The sequence below is a fragment of the Nicotiana attenuata genome, unplaced genomic scaffold (genome assembly GCF_001879085.1).
Source record: "Nicotiana attenuata strain UT unplaced genomic scaffold, NIATTr2, whole genome shotgun sequence".
Taxonomy (NCBI): Eukaryota; Viridiplantae; Streptophyta; class Magnoliopsida; order Solanales; family Solanaceae; genus Nicotiana; species Nicotiana attenuata.
In genome coordinates, this window is record NW_017671523.1 from 109463 (window position 1) to 123521 (window position 14059).

Sequence of the window (14059 nt, forward strand, 5' to 3'; positions counted from 1 at the left end):
TAGTTGAAAGCGCAAACCTGATAATAAGTACTTAAGAAATTAATTCAGACGATGAATATACTGATATGTGACACTAGGCTTTATCAGCTGACTGGGTACATGACGTCGTAGGTTTAGAAGCTTGTCGAATGGTTGGTTAACCGTTTGAATAAAGGCAATAACCCCACACGAATACTCTGACCTATTATGTGACGTTGAACTTGCAAAGAAAAAAAATTAAGAACTGGATGTGACTGTCATGCAACTAAGAATTCATTTAAAAAGGTAGAGATTAGGAAATCTCGTAGTATGAATTTTTCTTATAGGGGACTAAGAGTTAGATAAATGAAATCTTGAGATATTATGAGATCCTTTAATAGTTGCTACTTTTATAAAAGAATATCGTATAGTTGAAACTATGTATTAAGCTTATCAGATTCAAGTTGAGAGAGAGATTATATCCTATCAAGCCAAATTGTACTTGACCTTGTCGATTTTGAAGTGCTTATATGTATGATTGGTTACCACGTTACCTTTTATTACCATGCGAAGGTAGTTAGATTGACATATCTAGCAAACCTAATTGTGAAAAGAAAAAGGAATCATATCCCAGTGATAGTCGAGCTTATAACATTTAAGAAGGCTCTATAATTATTGAATAAGAGTGGTTAGTGTCTCGTACTTCCGTAAAGGGATCCAAGAGATGTGAAACTTAGTTTGAAAATAAAAGTAATAATAATGAGAGAATTCTTTGATGTATTTCTAAGTGTTTACTAGGACTAACCCGAGTACGAGAAATAAATTTTTCAACGACTTGGCACTAGACACAAGTTATATCAATAACCCCATATTGTATCGAACTAGTGAAGCAAAGAGAACTAAATAAAAAAGTTACATGACCTACTGACAAGGATTTTATCAGACCAAGCATATCACCTTAGGGCGCACTTTGTGAAAAAGAAAGGCAGATCTCTACGGATGTGCATCGACTATATGCAATTGAGTAAGGTGGCAATACGCCAAAAAACAAAATCTCATATAAATGGCCTATTTTATCAGTTACAGGGAATCGCCACTTCCCAAATGATTGATCCCCAATCTTGTTATCACCAGTTAGAATTAGAGACGAAGATATTCCTTAGATGACTTTCAAAATTTAGTACAAGCATTATGAGTTTCTTGTGATACCTTTTGGACTGACCAATGATTCAGCCGCATTCATGGATTTAATGAATAAGTTGTTAAAGTTATTTTTTCTCGTTGTATTTGTTATTGTGTTTATTAATGATATTCCGGTATATTCTTGTAGGTAGGAAGTACATAAGATTCACCTAAGGAATATGTTACAAACACTATTGATAGGTTCTTCAATTGTGAATTTTGGCTAGTCTCGGTGGTATTCTTAGGGCACATTGTATCTAAGAATAAAAATATGGTAGATTCTGAAAAGATAGAAGCAGTTCATAAATGGCAGAGACCCACTTCTCCTGCAAAGACTGACTTGTTTTGGCTTGACATGCTAGTACATGCATTGTATAGGATTCCTCTAGAATAGCACCACTACTCACCAAGTTAACATAGAAAATCACCAAACTTCAGTGGATGGAGGAATGTAAGTCGAGATACCAGAAGCCCAAGGCATGTTTGACAATCACACCAATGTTAGCCTTATTCCAATAGGCTCTAGAGAATTCACGATGTTCAATGATACTTCGAGGGTAAAATTAAGATATTTTCTCATGCAGAATGGCCGTGTGATAGCTTATGCTTCAAGGAAACTGAAGAAGCTCAAGTGGTATTATGTCTCTCGTGATTTGGAGATGTTCATGGTGGTATGTTCTTTTAGGATTTAGAGACATTATTTATACGAACAAACCTACGAGATTTGTACCTAGAATAAGAGCCTAAAGTACATTTAAAACCAACGGAAATATAAATATTTAGCAATGCTGATGGAGGGAACTACTAAAGATATAATTGTACCATTTTGTATTATTCGCGAAAGATAAATATTATGGCTTATGCAAAAAAAAAGGATAATTTGGCAAATATATCTAATGTAAAGAGACTTTTGGTCAAGAATATGCACAAACTAAATAGTACAAAAAAAAAATTCAGAGCTATTGTTGGCTTGTATTCAAGAAAAGTATTCATTGGTAAAGCGCATAAAGGCCACTCAATATAAGATGAGCGATTATGCAAACATGGAGATGAGGTCCTAGCTAGTAAAAGCAATGATAGGACTATTGGCAGAAATTGTATTCTTCGACTAAGTAAACAGTTATGTGTACTAGATGTAGATGTGTTAAGACGAATTATCCTTGAGGAGCTCACAACTCTAGATACATCGTACATTCGGGGTCTAGTTGTTGGACTTTAAGCCATTGGGCTTTAAAGTAGAAGAAGTGTGAATTGGAAATGGAGGGAAATAAAATGGAGGGAAATTGAAAATTTGAAGAAGTAAACTTTTGTCTTGCACTTTGTCCCTCATTGGTGAGGGACAACCACATTTGTGTGCTTATATATAGAATCACTTCTTAAAGCTCTTAAAAGGAGTTGAAAAGAATGAACCCTCGCGCCGTCGTCGTCGCTCGCTCGGCTTTGGCTTTGGCTTTGGATTTGGATTTGGATTTGGATTTGTCAAATGATCGATCGATAAGATTATTTTTGGACAAAATTTATTTAATTATTTAATAATTAATTAAATGCCAAATCACTGCTGAAAATACGCCAGAACCCTGCTGAAGGTTCAGAGGGCCTCTCTGGACGCGGTTCTGCCGTGACCGCGGTAGAACCGCGGCAGGCAGCGTATTCTTCTGAAAAGGCACCTTTTCCAGACACCTCTTCTGATAATTGCCTATAAATTCTGAGGCAAGGCTCCATTTTCTATACACGAAAAACACTCCAGAACTTCTTTCTTTCTGAATATACTGCATCCTAATTCGCAGTCTCTCTCTCTCAAATTCGTAAGTGTGATTTTGCTCCGTTCTTTGAGTTCGTTGGTATCCTGCAGTTTGTATTGCCACTGTTGCAGGAAGGTTTATTCCGTTTTATCCTGGGAGGATTTAATCCATTACCTTGGCAACGTGTGAGGGGGTTGAAATTCCTTAAGGACACACAAGAAAATTGTGGACTCGGAATATTTCTTATAACCAAGTTCTGTTTTGTTTCCAACTTTACAGAAAAAATGATGAATGAAAACCAAACTAATGAAAATGTTGCGGGAACGGGTGCTACTGTTAAAAATGTGGCTGCCTCGTCAAGCCGTTCAACTCCTGCTCATGCTATGGCACCAGCAGAAAAACCCGAAAAGTTTTCCGGAATAAAGAAGGCTTCTGGACCAAAGAATTACCCAAGCAAGAAGAAGTTCAAGGGTAATTGCCACAACTGTGGTAAATCTGGGCATAAGGCCGTGGATTGTCGTGCACCAAAGAATGATGTACAAAAGAAAAAGAAGAAAAAGAAAAATCAAGCAAACATGGTTGAAAATGTTGAAGACATGGAGGACTTGTGTGCCATGTTGTCTGAATGCAACTTGGTAGGAAATCCTAAAGAATGGTGGATAGATTCTGGAGCCACCCGCCATGTTTGTGCTAACAAGGAGTTATTTTCTTCTTATGCCCCCGCAGGACCCGACGAGACAATTTTTATGGGAAATTCGTCTACAGCCAAAATTGAAGGAGTTGGCAAGATTGCGTTGAAGATGACGTCGGGAAAAATAGTGACTCTAAACCAAGTCCTCCATGTTCCAGAAATTCGCAAGAATCTTGTGTCGACTTCACTTCTTGTCAAGAATGGATTCAAATGTATTTTTGTTTCCAATAGTGTTGTACTAAGTAAGAATGATATGTATGTAGGAAAAGGTTACCTAAATGAGGGCCTTTTTAAGCTAAATGTAATAGCAGTTCCTATCAATAAAGTGAATGCTTCTTCTTACTCGCTTGAGTCAAACACTTTATGGCATTCGCGTTTAGGTCACGTAAACTTCAAAACATTGCGAAAGATGATAAATCTAGAAGTATTGCCAAAATTTGATTGCATTAATTCCAAATGTCAAATATGTGAGGAATCAAAGTATGCTAAGCATCCTTATAAGTCCGTTGAAAGGAATTCAAGTCCTTTAGACTTAATTCACATAGATATTTGCGACATGAAGTCAACACCATCTCGCGGTGCGAAAAAGTATTTTATTACTTTTATTGACGATAGCACGAGATACTGCTATGTTTATTTACTTAATAGTAAAGATGAGGCAATTGATGCTTTCAAGCAATACAAGAGTGAAGTTGAAACGCAACTAAACAAAAAGATCAAAATGATAAGAAGTGATAGGGGTGGCGAATATGAATCTCCTTTTGAAGAAATATGTTTGCAAAATGGCATTATTCACCAAACAACTGCCCCTTACTCTCCACAATCTAATGGAATTGCGGAGAGGAAGAATCGAACGTTGAAGGAGATGATGAATGCATTGCTAATAAGTTCTGGCTTACCACAAAACTTGTGGGGGGAAGCTATACTTACAGCTAACCGAATAATCAACCGTGTACCTCATAGTAAAACACAGTCCATTCCTTATGAAAAATGGAAAAGAAGGAAGCCTAGCTTGAAATACTTCAAAGTGTGGGGGTGTTTAGCTAAGGTACAAGTTCCTAAACCTAAAAGGGTTAAGATAGGTCCAAAAACGGTTGATTGTGTATTTATTGGATATGTAACCAATAGCAAGGCATATCATTTTCTGGTTCATAAGTCAGAAAATCCTGAGATTCACGTTAATACGATAATAGAATCAGATAATGCTGAATTCTTTGAAACTATTTATCCGTATAAAAAGGAAAGTGAAGTGACCTACCAAAAGTCAAAACGACCTCGGGAGGAAATAACAGATGGTATGCCTAATGAGGAAAATCCGAGAAGAAGTAAACGTCAAAGGACATCTACTTCATTCGGTCCAGATTTTCTGACTTTTCTGTTAGAAAATGAGCCTCGTACCTTCAAGGAAGCAATGTCTTCATCAGAAGCACAATATTGGAAAGAAGCGGTCAATAGTGAAATAGAATCCATATTGAGCAACCATACATGGGAATTGGTTGATCTTCCTCCAGGAAACAAAACGTTGGGTTCTAAATGGATTTTCAAGAAGAAAATGAAAGACGATGGTACTATTGACAAATACAAGGCAAGACTTGTTGTCAAAGGATTTAGACAGCGAGAAGGTCTTGACTATTTTGACACATACTCGCCGGTAACAAGAATTACATCCATTCGGATGCTAATAGCGTTAGCCGCCTTGTATGGTCTTCAAATCCATCAAATGGATGTAAAAACAGCCTTCTTAAATGGTGATCTTGAGGAAGAAATTTACATGAACCAACCTGAAGGGTTTGTGGTTCCGGAAAAAGAAAAGAAGGTGTGTAGACTTGTTAAGTCTCTTTATGGACTAAAACAAGCACCCAAACAATGGCATGCAAAATTTGACCAAACAATGTTGTCAAATGGTTTTAAGATTAATGAATGTGATAAATGTGTTTACATTAAGAACGTTCCAAATCATATAGTCATTGTGTGCTTATATGTTGATGATATGCTAATAATGAGCAAAGACATTGCCGACATTCAAGCTACTAAGCGCATGCTTGCTAGTAAGTTTGATATGAAAGACTTAGGAGTTGCCGATGTAATTCTAGGAATTAAAATCCAGAGGACTCCTCAAGGTCTAGCTTTGTCTCAATCAGATTACGTGAAAATGGTACTTGAAAAATTCAAACACTTGGAATTTAGAAGTGCAAGAACTCCAATTGACTTAAATCATCATCTCATAAAGAATAAAGGTGAAAGTACGTCTCAATTGGAGTATGCTCGTGTGTTGGGAAGCTTAATGTACATCATGAACTGTACACGACCTGATATAGCTTGTGCGATAAGTAAACTTAGTCGATTTACACCTCTTCTGATAATTGCCTATAAATTCTGAGGCAAGGCTCCATTTTCTATACACGAAAAACACTCCGGAACTTCTTTCTTTCTGAATATACTGCATCCTAATTCGTAGTCTCTCTCTCTCAAATTCGTAAGTGTGATTTTGCTCCGTTCTTTGAGTTCGTTGGTATCCTGCAGTTTGTATTGCCACTGTTGCAGGAAGGTTTATTCCGTTTTATCCTGGGAGGATTTAATCCATTACCTTGACAACGTGTGAGGGGGTTAAAATTCCTTAAGGACACACAAGAAAATTGTGGACTCGAAATATTTCTTAAACTCTTCTGTTTTTCCAGTTTCTTTTATTTTTCTAACAGTTTTTCCTAATTTTTGGTTTAACACAGTAACGCTCACACTAGTAAGGTGTACCATGATTAGAAGAAAATTATATTTGTAGGAGCAGAAAGATGGAAAATTGCCTTAACCTTGTTTCTAACTGATTGACTTGTTAGCTTATCAACATTTACAACTCTTCAGGCCTACTACAACAACTCAAGATTTCAAAGTGGGGGATAGAATGGAATCAAAGTGAATTTTATGACAAAATTGCTGAAATAATGAAAGGTTATAATTATGTGGTAAATTGCTTATTTGGCTTACATAGTAGGTAAACTTTTTGCTCACCAAAACTTCTCTTACTAAGAATGAATATGCACAAAGATACATGGATAGAAAATTTTCAAATTCCCTAGAGTGTATTGTCTACTATTTTGACAGAAGATGACAAATTACTACACGATTTTGAAATTCTTCCCAAGAAATATTGGTTACACTAGTAAATATTAATAGCGCATTTTATTAGCAGACAAACAAGTAGTCTGAACGTACTATACAGATTTTGAAGGATATGTTAAGAGCTTTCCTTTTGGGGTTTAAAGGTAGTTTGTTCGCTTAATAATATATCGATAACTGAATTTGCCTACAATGATAGCTTTCGATCTAGTATATAGGTGGCACGGTACGGATCCTTGTATAATATACGATGTCGTTCTCCTATCGGATGGTTTGAAGCCGATAAGGCTAACTTGTTAGGACCCGACTTAGTACAAGAAGCTATTGACAAGGTCCAGTGATCAGATTGCTCACAACTCAAAATAGACAAACTTCTTAAGCAGATAAAATGAGAAGGGACTTAGTTTTCACAATTGAGGACAGAGTGTCCGTACTAGTTTTCCCTATGAAAGATGTTATATGGAAAAAAAAGGAGGTAAGTTGAGCTCTAGGTTTATTCGTACGAGATACTTGACTAAGAGTGAATTATGGCGAATCGGTTGGCACTTCCTCTAGAAAGTCTTTCATTAATCAGGTGTCTCATGTTTCTATGCTAAGAAAATGTATATTAGACATTAAAGCATCAATTATACAATAAAATGGGAGCGTATCCTACGAGGAGGAGCAGGTAACTATTGTTGACATACAGGTAAGAAAGTTACAATTAAGAAATTGTGTTCGTGAGAGTCTCATGGAAAAATCATATAGTTTAAGAAGCTACTAGAAAAGTGAGAGATGATATGCGTGCCAAATATCCTCACTTATTTCGGTCTATAGGTACATACTTATTTTAAATTCGGAGACCGAATTTTCTAAGGAGTGGAGAATGTAATACCCCATATAAAATATAGGCATTTCAGTCATTACCCACAAAAAAAAAAGGCAAAAACAAACAAAAAAAAAAGAAAAAAAAATGGATAGACACAAATTAATGGGCCGAAACCACCAAGTTTTGACCTACATGGAATAGAATGAAGCTTTAGAGCCCTTGCAAAAATGAGAAAGGAAGCTTAGCTTCGGCGCATTACTGAGATAATGAAAATAAAACTATTTTTCCAACGAAACAAAAAGGGTAGAAACTCAGGAACAACAAAGTTGTTGGCAGCAAGTTCACAACTATAAAGAGGAAATCAAGAAGGTTTTTGTAGTGGCTAGCGATCTGGTGCCGCAAAAGAGCCACTTTCAACCAATGTTAATTCGAGTTTCAAGGTATTTTTGTTCCTCTAGTGGGTATATCCAAATTCGTGGCTAAATGGTGATATTGGTAACTTTGTTAGGGTGAGTAGTAATCTTACCACAATTTGTGTTTTCATAACCTACATGGTTTATATATGATTTTGAAAATAAATGTGTTACCGATGCTTTGAAATTGCATGTGGGACAAGTCCTTTACTTGATATGGTACCAAACAGTTTACTTGAGATGTTTACCAGTTAATCTAAATGTTTTTACCGTTACTAGATATGTTTTACCGTTACTTGAGATGTTACAGTTATTTGAATTATTCTCACTGTTACTAGACATGTTTTATTGTTACTTGAGACATGATTACCGTTACCGAAAGAAAATTAGAAGATTTTATAAGAACGATATGCCCTTTATTATTTTGAAAATGCTTTTGTACGAGTATTTACTGTTTACAAGAAAGAGTATAAATGGGAGGAGACTTTGAAGGATCCCGTAGCTAACGACGGGTTCGTTAGACCTGGTGCACCTTGTATTTACAGATTACCGATTACAGTTATAGCCCTCGCTAGTGGGAAGGTAGAACTAGCATACCATTACAGTTTTCCCTCGAGTAGGGACCTACAGTTATATTTGACTCTGTGACGACCCAAAGGGTCATCACCGGATTTCTCTCCTTTCCGTGCTTTCGAGGCCTTGAAAACCTCATTTTTGCTTGCCTCGATTTGCGTGCGCAGTCCGGGCGCGTAGCCGAAAAGCTTTTATGTTGAAATATGTAAACTTTGTGAAAAATTTGAAGAATTTTGATATTAATATTGCTAAAGTTGACTTTGGTCAACATTTTTGGTAAACGGACCCGGACCCGTGATTAGGCGGTCCCGGAGGGTCCGTAGAAAAATATGGGACTCGAAAATATGCCCGGAGTCGAATTTCGAGGTCGAGAGACCGAAAAATGAATTTTTCTGTGAAATTATTTTTCTGAAATTATTAAGAAAAATGGAAATGAAAATTGATCAAAAGACTATGGTATCAGGCTCGTATTTTGGTTCCGACGCCCCGTACAAGTCTTAAATATGTGTTAAGCGCTTTCTGTAAAGTTTGGTCGAAATCGGATGTCATTTGACGTGTTTCGGACCTAAATATCTAAAATTTGAAGTTATGAAGTTTGAAATGAAAATGATGATCTTGAGGCTTGATTCAATGATTTTTGATGTTATTTTGGCGATTTGATCGCTCGAGTAAGTTCGTAGGATGTTATTGAGTTAGTGTGTGTGATTGGTTAGGAACCCCGAGGGCTCGGGAGTGAATTGGAGGTGGTTCGGGGTGTTTTTACACTTAGGAAAGGATCAGATTTTGCTGCATTTTTTACACAGGCATTTTGTTCTTCGCGAACGCGGCCTCAGGCTCGCGTTCGCAGTGCTTTGGTCTTCCCCTCTTACGCGTTCGCGTCCTACTTCATGCGATCGCCTAGTTCTAATTCCCCCTCCATCGCGTTCGCATCCTCACTATTGCGAATGCGTAGCTTTACCAGCTTCCTCAACGCGTTCGCGTGGCCCCTCACGCGTTCGGGTATAACAGTCCCTGGACCCCCCAACATTTTCTTCTACGCGTTCGCATTCTATTTCACGCGTTCGCGATGGAGTGTCCAGTTTACCCTTCGCGAACGCGGCCCCTTTCCCGCAAATGCGAAGGGCAATTTTGCCCAGCGAATTTTTAAGTTAAAAATAGAACAGTAGCTCAGGATTTTCATAAAAATACACGAACTCCTTTCTTCTCCAAGCACTTAGGCGTCCATTGAAGCTCCCTTTCATCAAAACTTCTTGGGTAAGCATTGTTCAACTTGTTTTCTTTAATTTTCTCTATTAATTACTAATTTCCTAGCCCTAAATCATGAATTCAAAGTAGAAAATGGGGGTTTTGGGTAGAGTTAGGGCTTTGGGGATTTTGGGTGATTCAACCTCAATTTGGGGTCGAATCTTGAAATAAATTATATATTTGAACTCGTGGGGTTACGGGTGATTGGGTTTTGGTCCGAGCCTCGTGTTTGGACCATGTGGAATCGGTGTCGAATTTTGGTGTTTTTGGAAGAATGATAGGAATTTCATTTATAGGCTATGGGATTATGTTTTGAGCCCTTATTGATATTATTGAACTAATTATGCCTAGATATCATTGTTTCGGAGTTGGATTGTAGAGGAAAGACGGTATTAGAGAGTTGATTGCTATTCTTGGACCGAGGTAAGTGTTTGTTCTAACTTTGGCTTGAGGGAATAGGATTAGGATGTTATTTGCTACTTGCTAAATGTGGAGTACGGTGTATAGGCATGGTGACGGTTGTCTATGCACCGGAGTCCAGCATGACCGTGAGTCTTAATTGCTTTTAATTCGAATGATGCGACTCAACTTCCTTGTTTAATTGATAAATTTCATATAATGTGAACGGTTGAGGAAGAATTGTGATTGGTATACTTTGGAGCGTTGGCTCGAACAAGAATGTGATAGTTGAGAAAGAAGTGATTTAAAAGAGGATGTGTTGTGATTATTCCCTTGCCGGGACGTGTAGACTATTATTATGTACTCTCCCTTGCCTGGATATTTGGGCTGTTAGCTGCACCCTTGCCGGGTTAAAGTGTTATGTTGTCGAATTCCCCTAATGGGGCCTTCTTTACAAAGCCAGATATTTTGAACTATAATATGGGATCGTGTGGCACGCCGTCCACTTATATATATATATTATGAAATGGGATCGTGTGGCACGCCGTCCACTTATGAATTAAGAAATGGGATCGTGTGGCGCGCCGACCACTTATATATTATGAAAATGGGATCGTGTGGCACGCCTTCCACTTATGAATTAAGAAATGGGATCGTGTGACGCGCCGACCACTTATATATTATGAAAATGGGATCGTGTGGCACGCCGTCCACTTATGTATCTATTATGAAATGTTATCGTGTGGCGCGCCCGACCACTTATATATGAGCTATGGTATTGAGATAGTTTCGTCGTTATATCCGTTGATCTATATTCGCTGTGTTTTTCCTCGAGCATGCCCCCTTCCCCTTTTTTTTAGTTGATATTCTCTGTTGTTATTTCTGTTGCCTTTGTATATATATATCCGTACAAGTTGTTTTTGGTAGGTCCTGTCTAGCCTCGTCACTACTTCGCCGTGGTTAGGCCAGGCACTTACCAGCACATGGGGTCGGTTGTGCTGATGCTACACTTCTGTGCTTTTTGCATAGATCATAGTACCAGAGCAGGAGCCTTTGGTCAGCAGTAGGAGCGTTAGGAGCTTACTTCAGTCTGGAGATTTCCGAGGTAGCTTGCTGGCGTCCGCATGACCCGGAGTCTCTCTTATCTCTGTCTTTCGTTTGATTTCCCTTGTATCGGATCAGACAGTACTGTATTCTTATTCAGACTTTGTTTTTAGCACTCAGTAGAAGTTCGTGAGTTAGTGACACCAGATCTGGGTAGAGGTGTATTTGAATTTCCGCACTTGGTTTCAGTTATTTATGTTTCGATACTTTCGTTTTTATATTAATTGCCTCGTTCTTCTTTATACTATTAATGATGTTGAGAGAAATGTTAAATTAGTTGGCTTGCCTAGCTCCTATTAGTAGGTGCCATCACGACTCCCGAGGGTGGGAGATCCGGGTCGTGACAAGTTGGTATCAGAGCACTAGGTTACATAGGTCTCACAACTCACGGAAATAGGTCTCACAACTCACGGACAACCTCATGTTGATTATGATGAGGAGGCTCCAGCCCCAGCAGCTCCGGTGGGCCCAGCTCAGGTCCCAGAGGGGTTCATAGCCACCCCAGTTCTTCAGGACGCCCTGGTCAGATTGGTAGGCTTTGTGGAGAGCGTCACTAGAGCGGGTTTGCTTCCAGTAGCACCAACCACTTCTCAGGCTAGAGGAGGGGTTCAAACTCCTACTACACGTACTCCGGAGCAGGTAGCTCCCCAGGCTCAGGTTCTAGTGGTTCAACCAGCGGTGGCAGTTCAGCCGGGTATTGTGACTCAGACCGGCAATGGAGCGGCTATGACCTCAGATGCTTTGTGGAGGCTTGATAGGTTCTCCAAGCTCTTCACCACCATATTCAGCGGTGCTTCATCAGAGGATCCCCAGGATTTCTTATTCAGCTGCCATGAGATCCTTAGGACTATGGGTATTGTGGAGACCAATGGGGTTGACTTCATCACCTCCCGGCTTGCAGGATCCGCCAAGACTTGGTGGAGGGACTATTGCCTATCTAGACCAGCAGGGTCTCCAGCATTGACATGGGATCAGTTCGCGGAGTTGTTTTTGGAGAAGTTTCTCCCAGTTACTCAGCGGGAGGCACTACGCAGGCAGTTCGAGCGCCTCCAGCAGGGCTCCATGACAGTCACACAGTATGAGACTCGGTTCATTGATCTGGCACGCTATGGTTGTTATACTCCCCACCGAGAGAGAGAGGGTGCGGAGGTTTATTGATGGATTGATTCAGCCGATCCGTCTCCAGATGGCTATGGGAGCTGGTAGTGAGATTTCTTTTCAGGAGACGGCCAATGCGGCCCGTAGAGTTGAGATGGCTCTTGCACGGGGAGGTGGTCATGGGTCAGACAAGAGACCCCGTCATGCAGGTAGATTCAGTGGTACCTCGTCTGGAGGTGGGGATTCTTATGGTAGAGGCCATCCTCCGAGGCCCTTTCAGTCAGCCCTACAGGTCTCACATGGTACTTCAGGTGGTCGTGGCTCTCAGCCGCAGTCTTCTGACCAGCAGCTTTTCAGTTCACCATCAGCACCTATCAGCGCACCACCACTCCGTTATTCTCAGCAGCCGAGGGCTTGTTACACGTGTGGCGACACGAGACATATTGCCAGGTATTGCCCTCGAGCTTCTGACAGCTCTCAGCAGCAGGGTCCTCGTCCTATGATTCAGGCATCAGGATCCACAGGCCGCCCAGCCAGCTAGAGGTGGGGGTAGAGGCCATAGAGGTGGAGGTAGAGATCATAGAGGTGGAGCTCGGACCGCCAGAGGTAGAGGCCAGCCAGCAGCCGATCATCCCAGAGATATGGTTCAGGGAGGTGGGGCCCAACCTCGGTGTTATGCTCTTCCAGCCAGGCCAGAGGCTGAGTCTTTAGATGCAGTTATTACAGGTACTATTTTGGTCTGTGATAGGGATGCTTCAGTGCTATTTGACCCTGGGTCTACGTATTCATATGTGTCGTCCTATTTTGCACCCTACTTGGTTATGCCTAGTGATGCCTTGGGTGTTCCTGTCTATGTATCTACACCAGTGGGTGATTCTATGGTGGTCGACCGAGTTCATCGTTCCTGTGTGGTAGTGTTTGAGGGTCTTGAGACCCGTGTTGATTTATTGCTCTTAGACATGGTGGATTTCGATGTTATATTAGGGATGGATTGGTTGTCCCCTTATCATGCTATCTTGGATTGTCACGCCAAGACCGTGACCTTGGCTTTACCAGATTTGCCCCGTTTGGAGTGGCGAGGGACCCTAGGTCATGCCACTCGCAGTGTTATCTCATATGTGAAGGCTCGACGCATGGTCGAGAAGGGAAGTTTAGCTTATCTGGCGTATGTTCGCGATTCCAGCGCAGAGGTCCCTTTTATTGATTCTGTTCCTATTGTTCGGGAGTTCCTCGAGGTTTTCCCTTCAGACCTGCCGGGTATGCCGCCCGACAAGGATATTGATTTTTGTATTGACCTGGCTCCGTGCACTCAGCCCATTTCCAGTCCGCCGTATCGCATGGCCCCGCCAGAGTTGAAAAAGTTCAAGGATCAGTTGCAGGATTTGCTTGAGAAGGGTTTCATTAGACCCAGTGTTTCTCCTTGGGGTGCGCCGGTGTTATTTGTGAAGAAAAAAGATGGTTCGATGAGGATGTGCATTGATTACCGGCAATTGAACAAAGTGACGATAAAGAACAAGTATCCACTGCCGAGGATTGACGATTTGTTCGACCAGCTTCAGGGTGCGAAGGTGTTTTCAAAGACTTGAGATCTGGCTACCATCAGTTGAGGATTAGGGCATCCGATGTCTCTAAGACAGCATTCCGCACTCGGTACGGGCATTATGAGTTCCTGGTCATGTCGTTTGGGTTGACCAATGCCCCAGCAGCAATTATGGAGTTGATGAACCGAGTG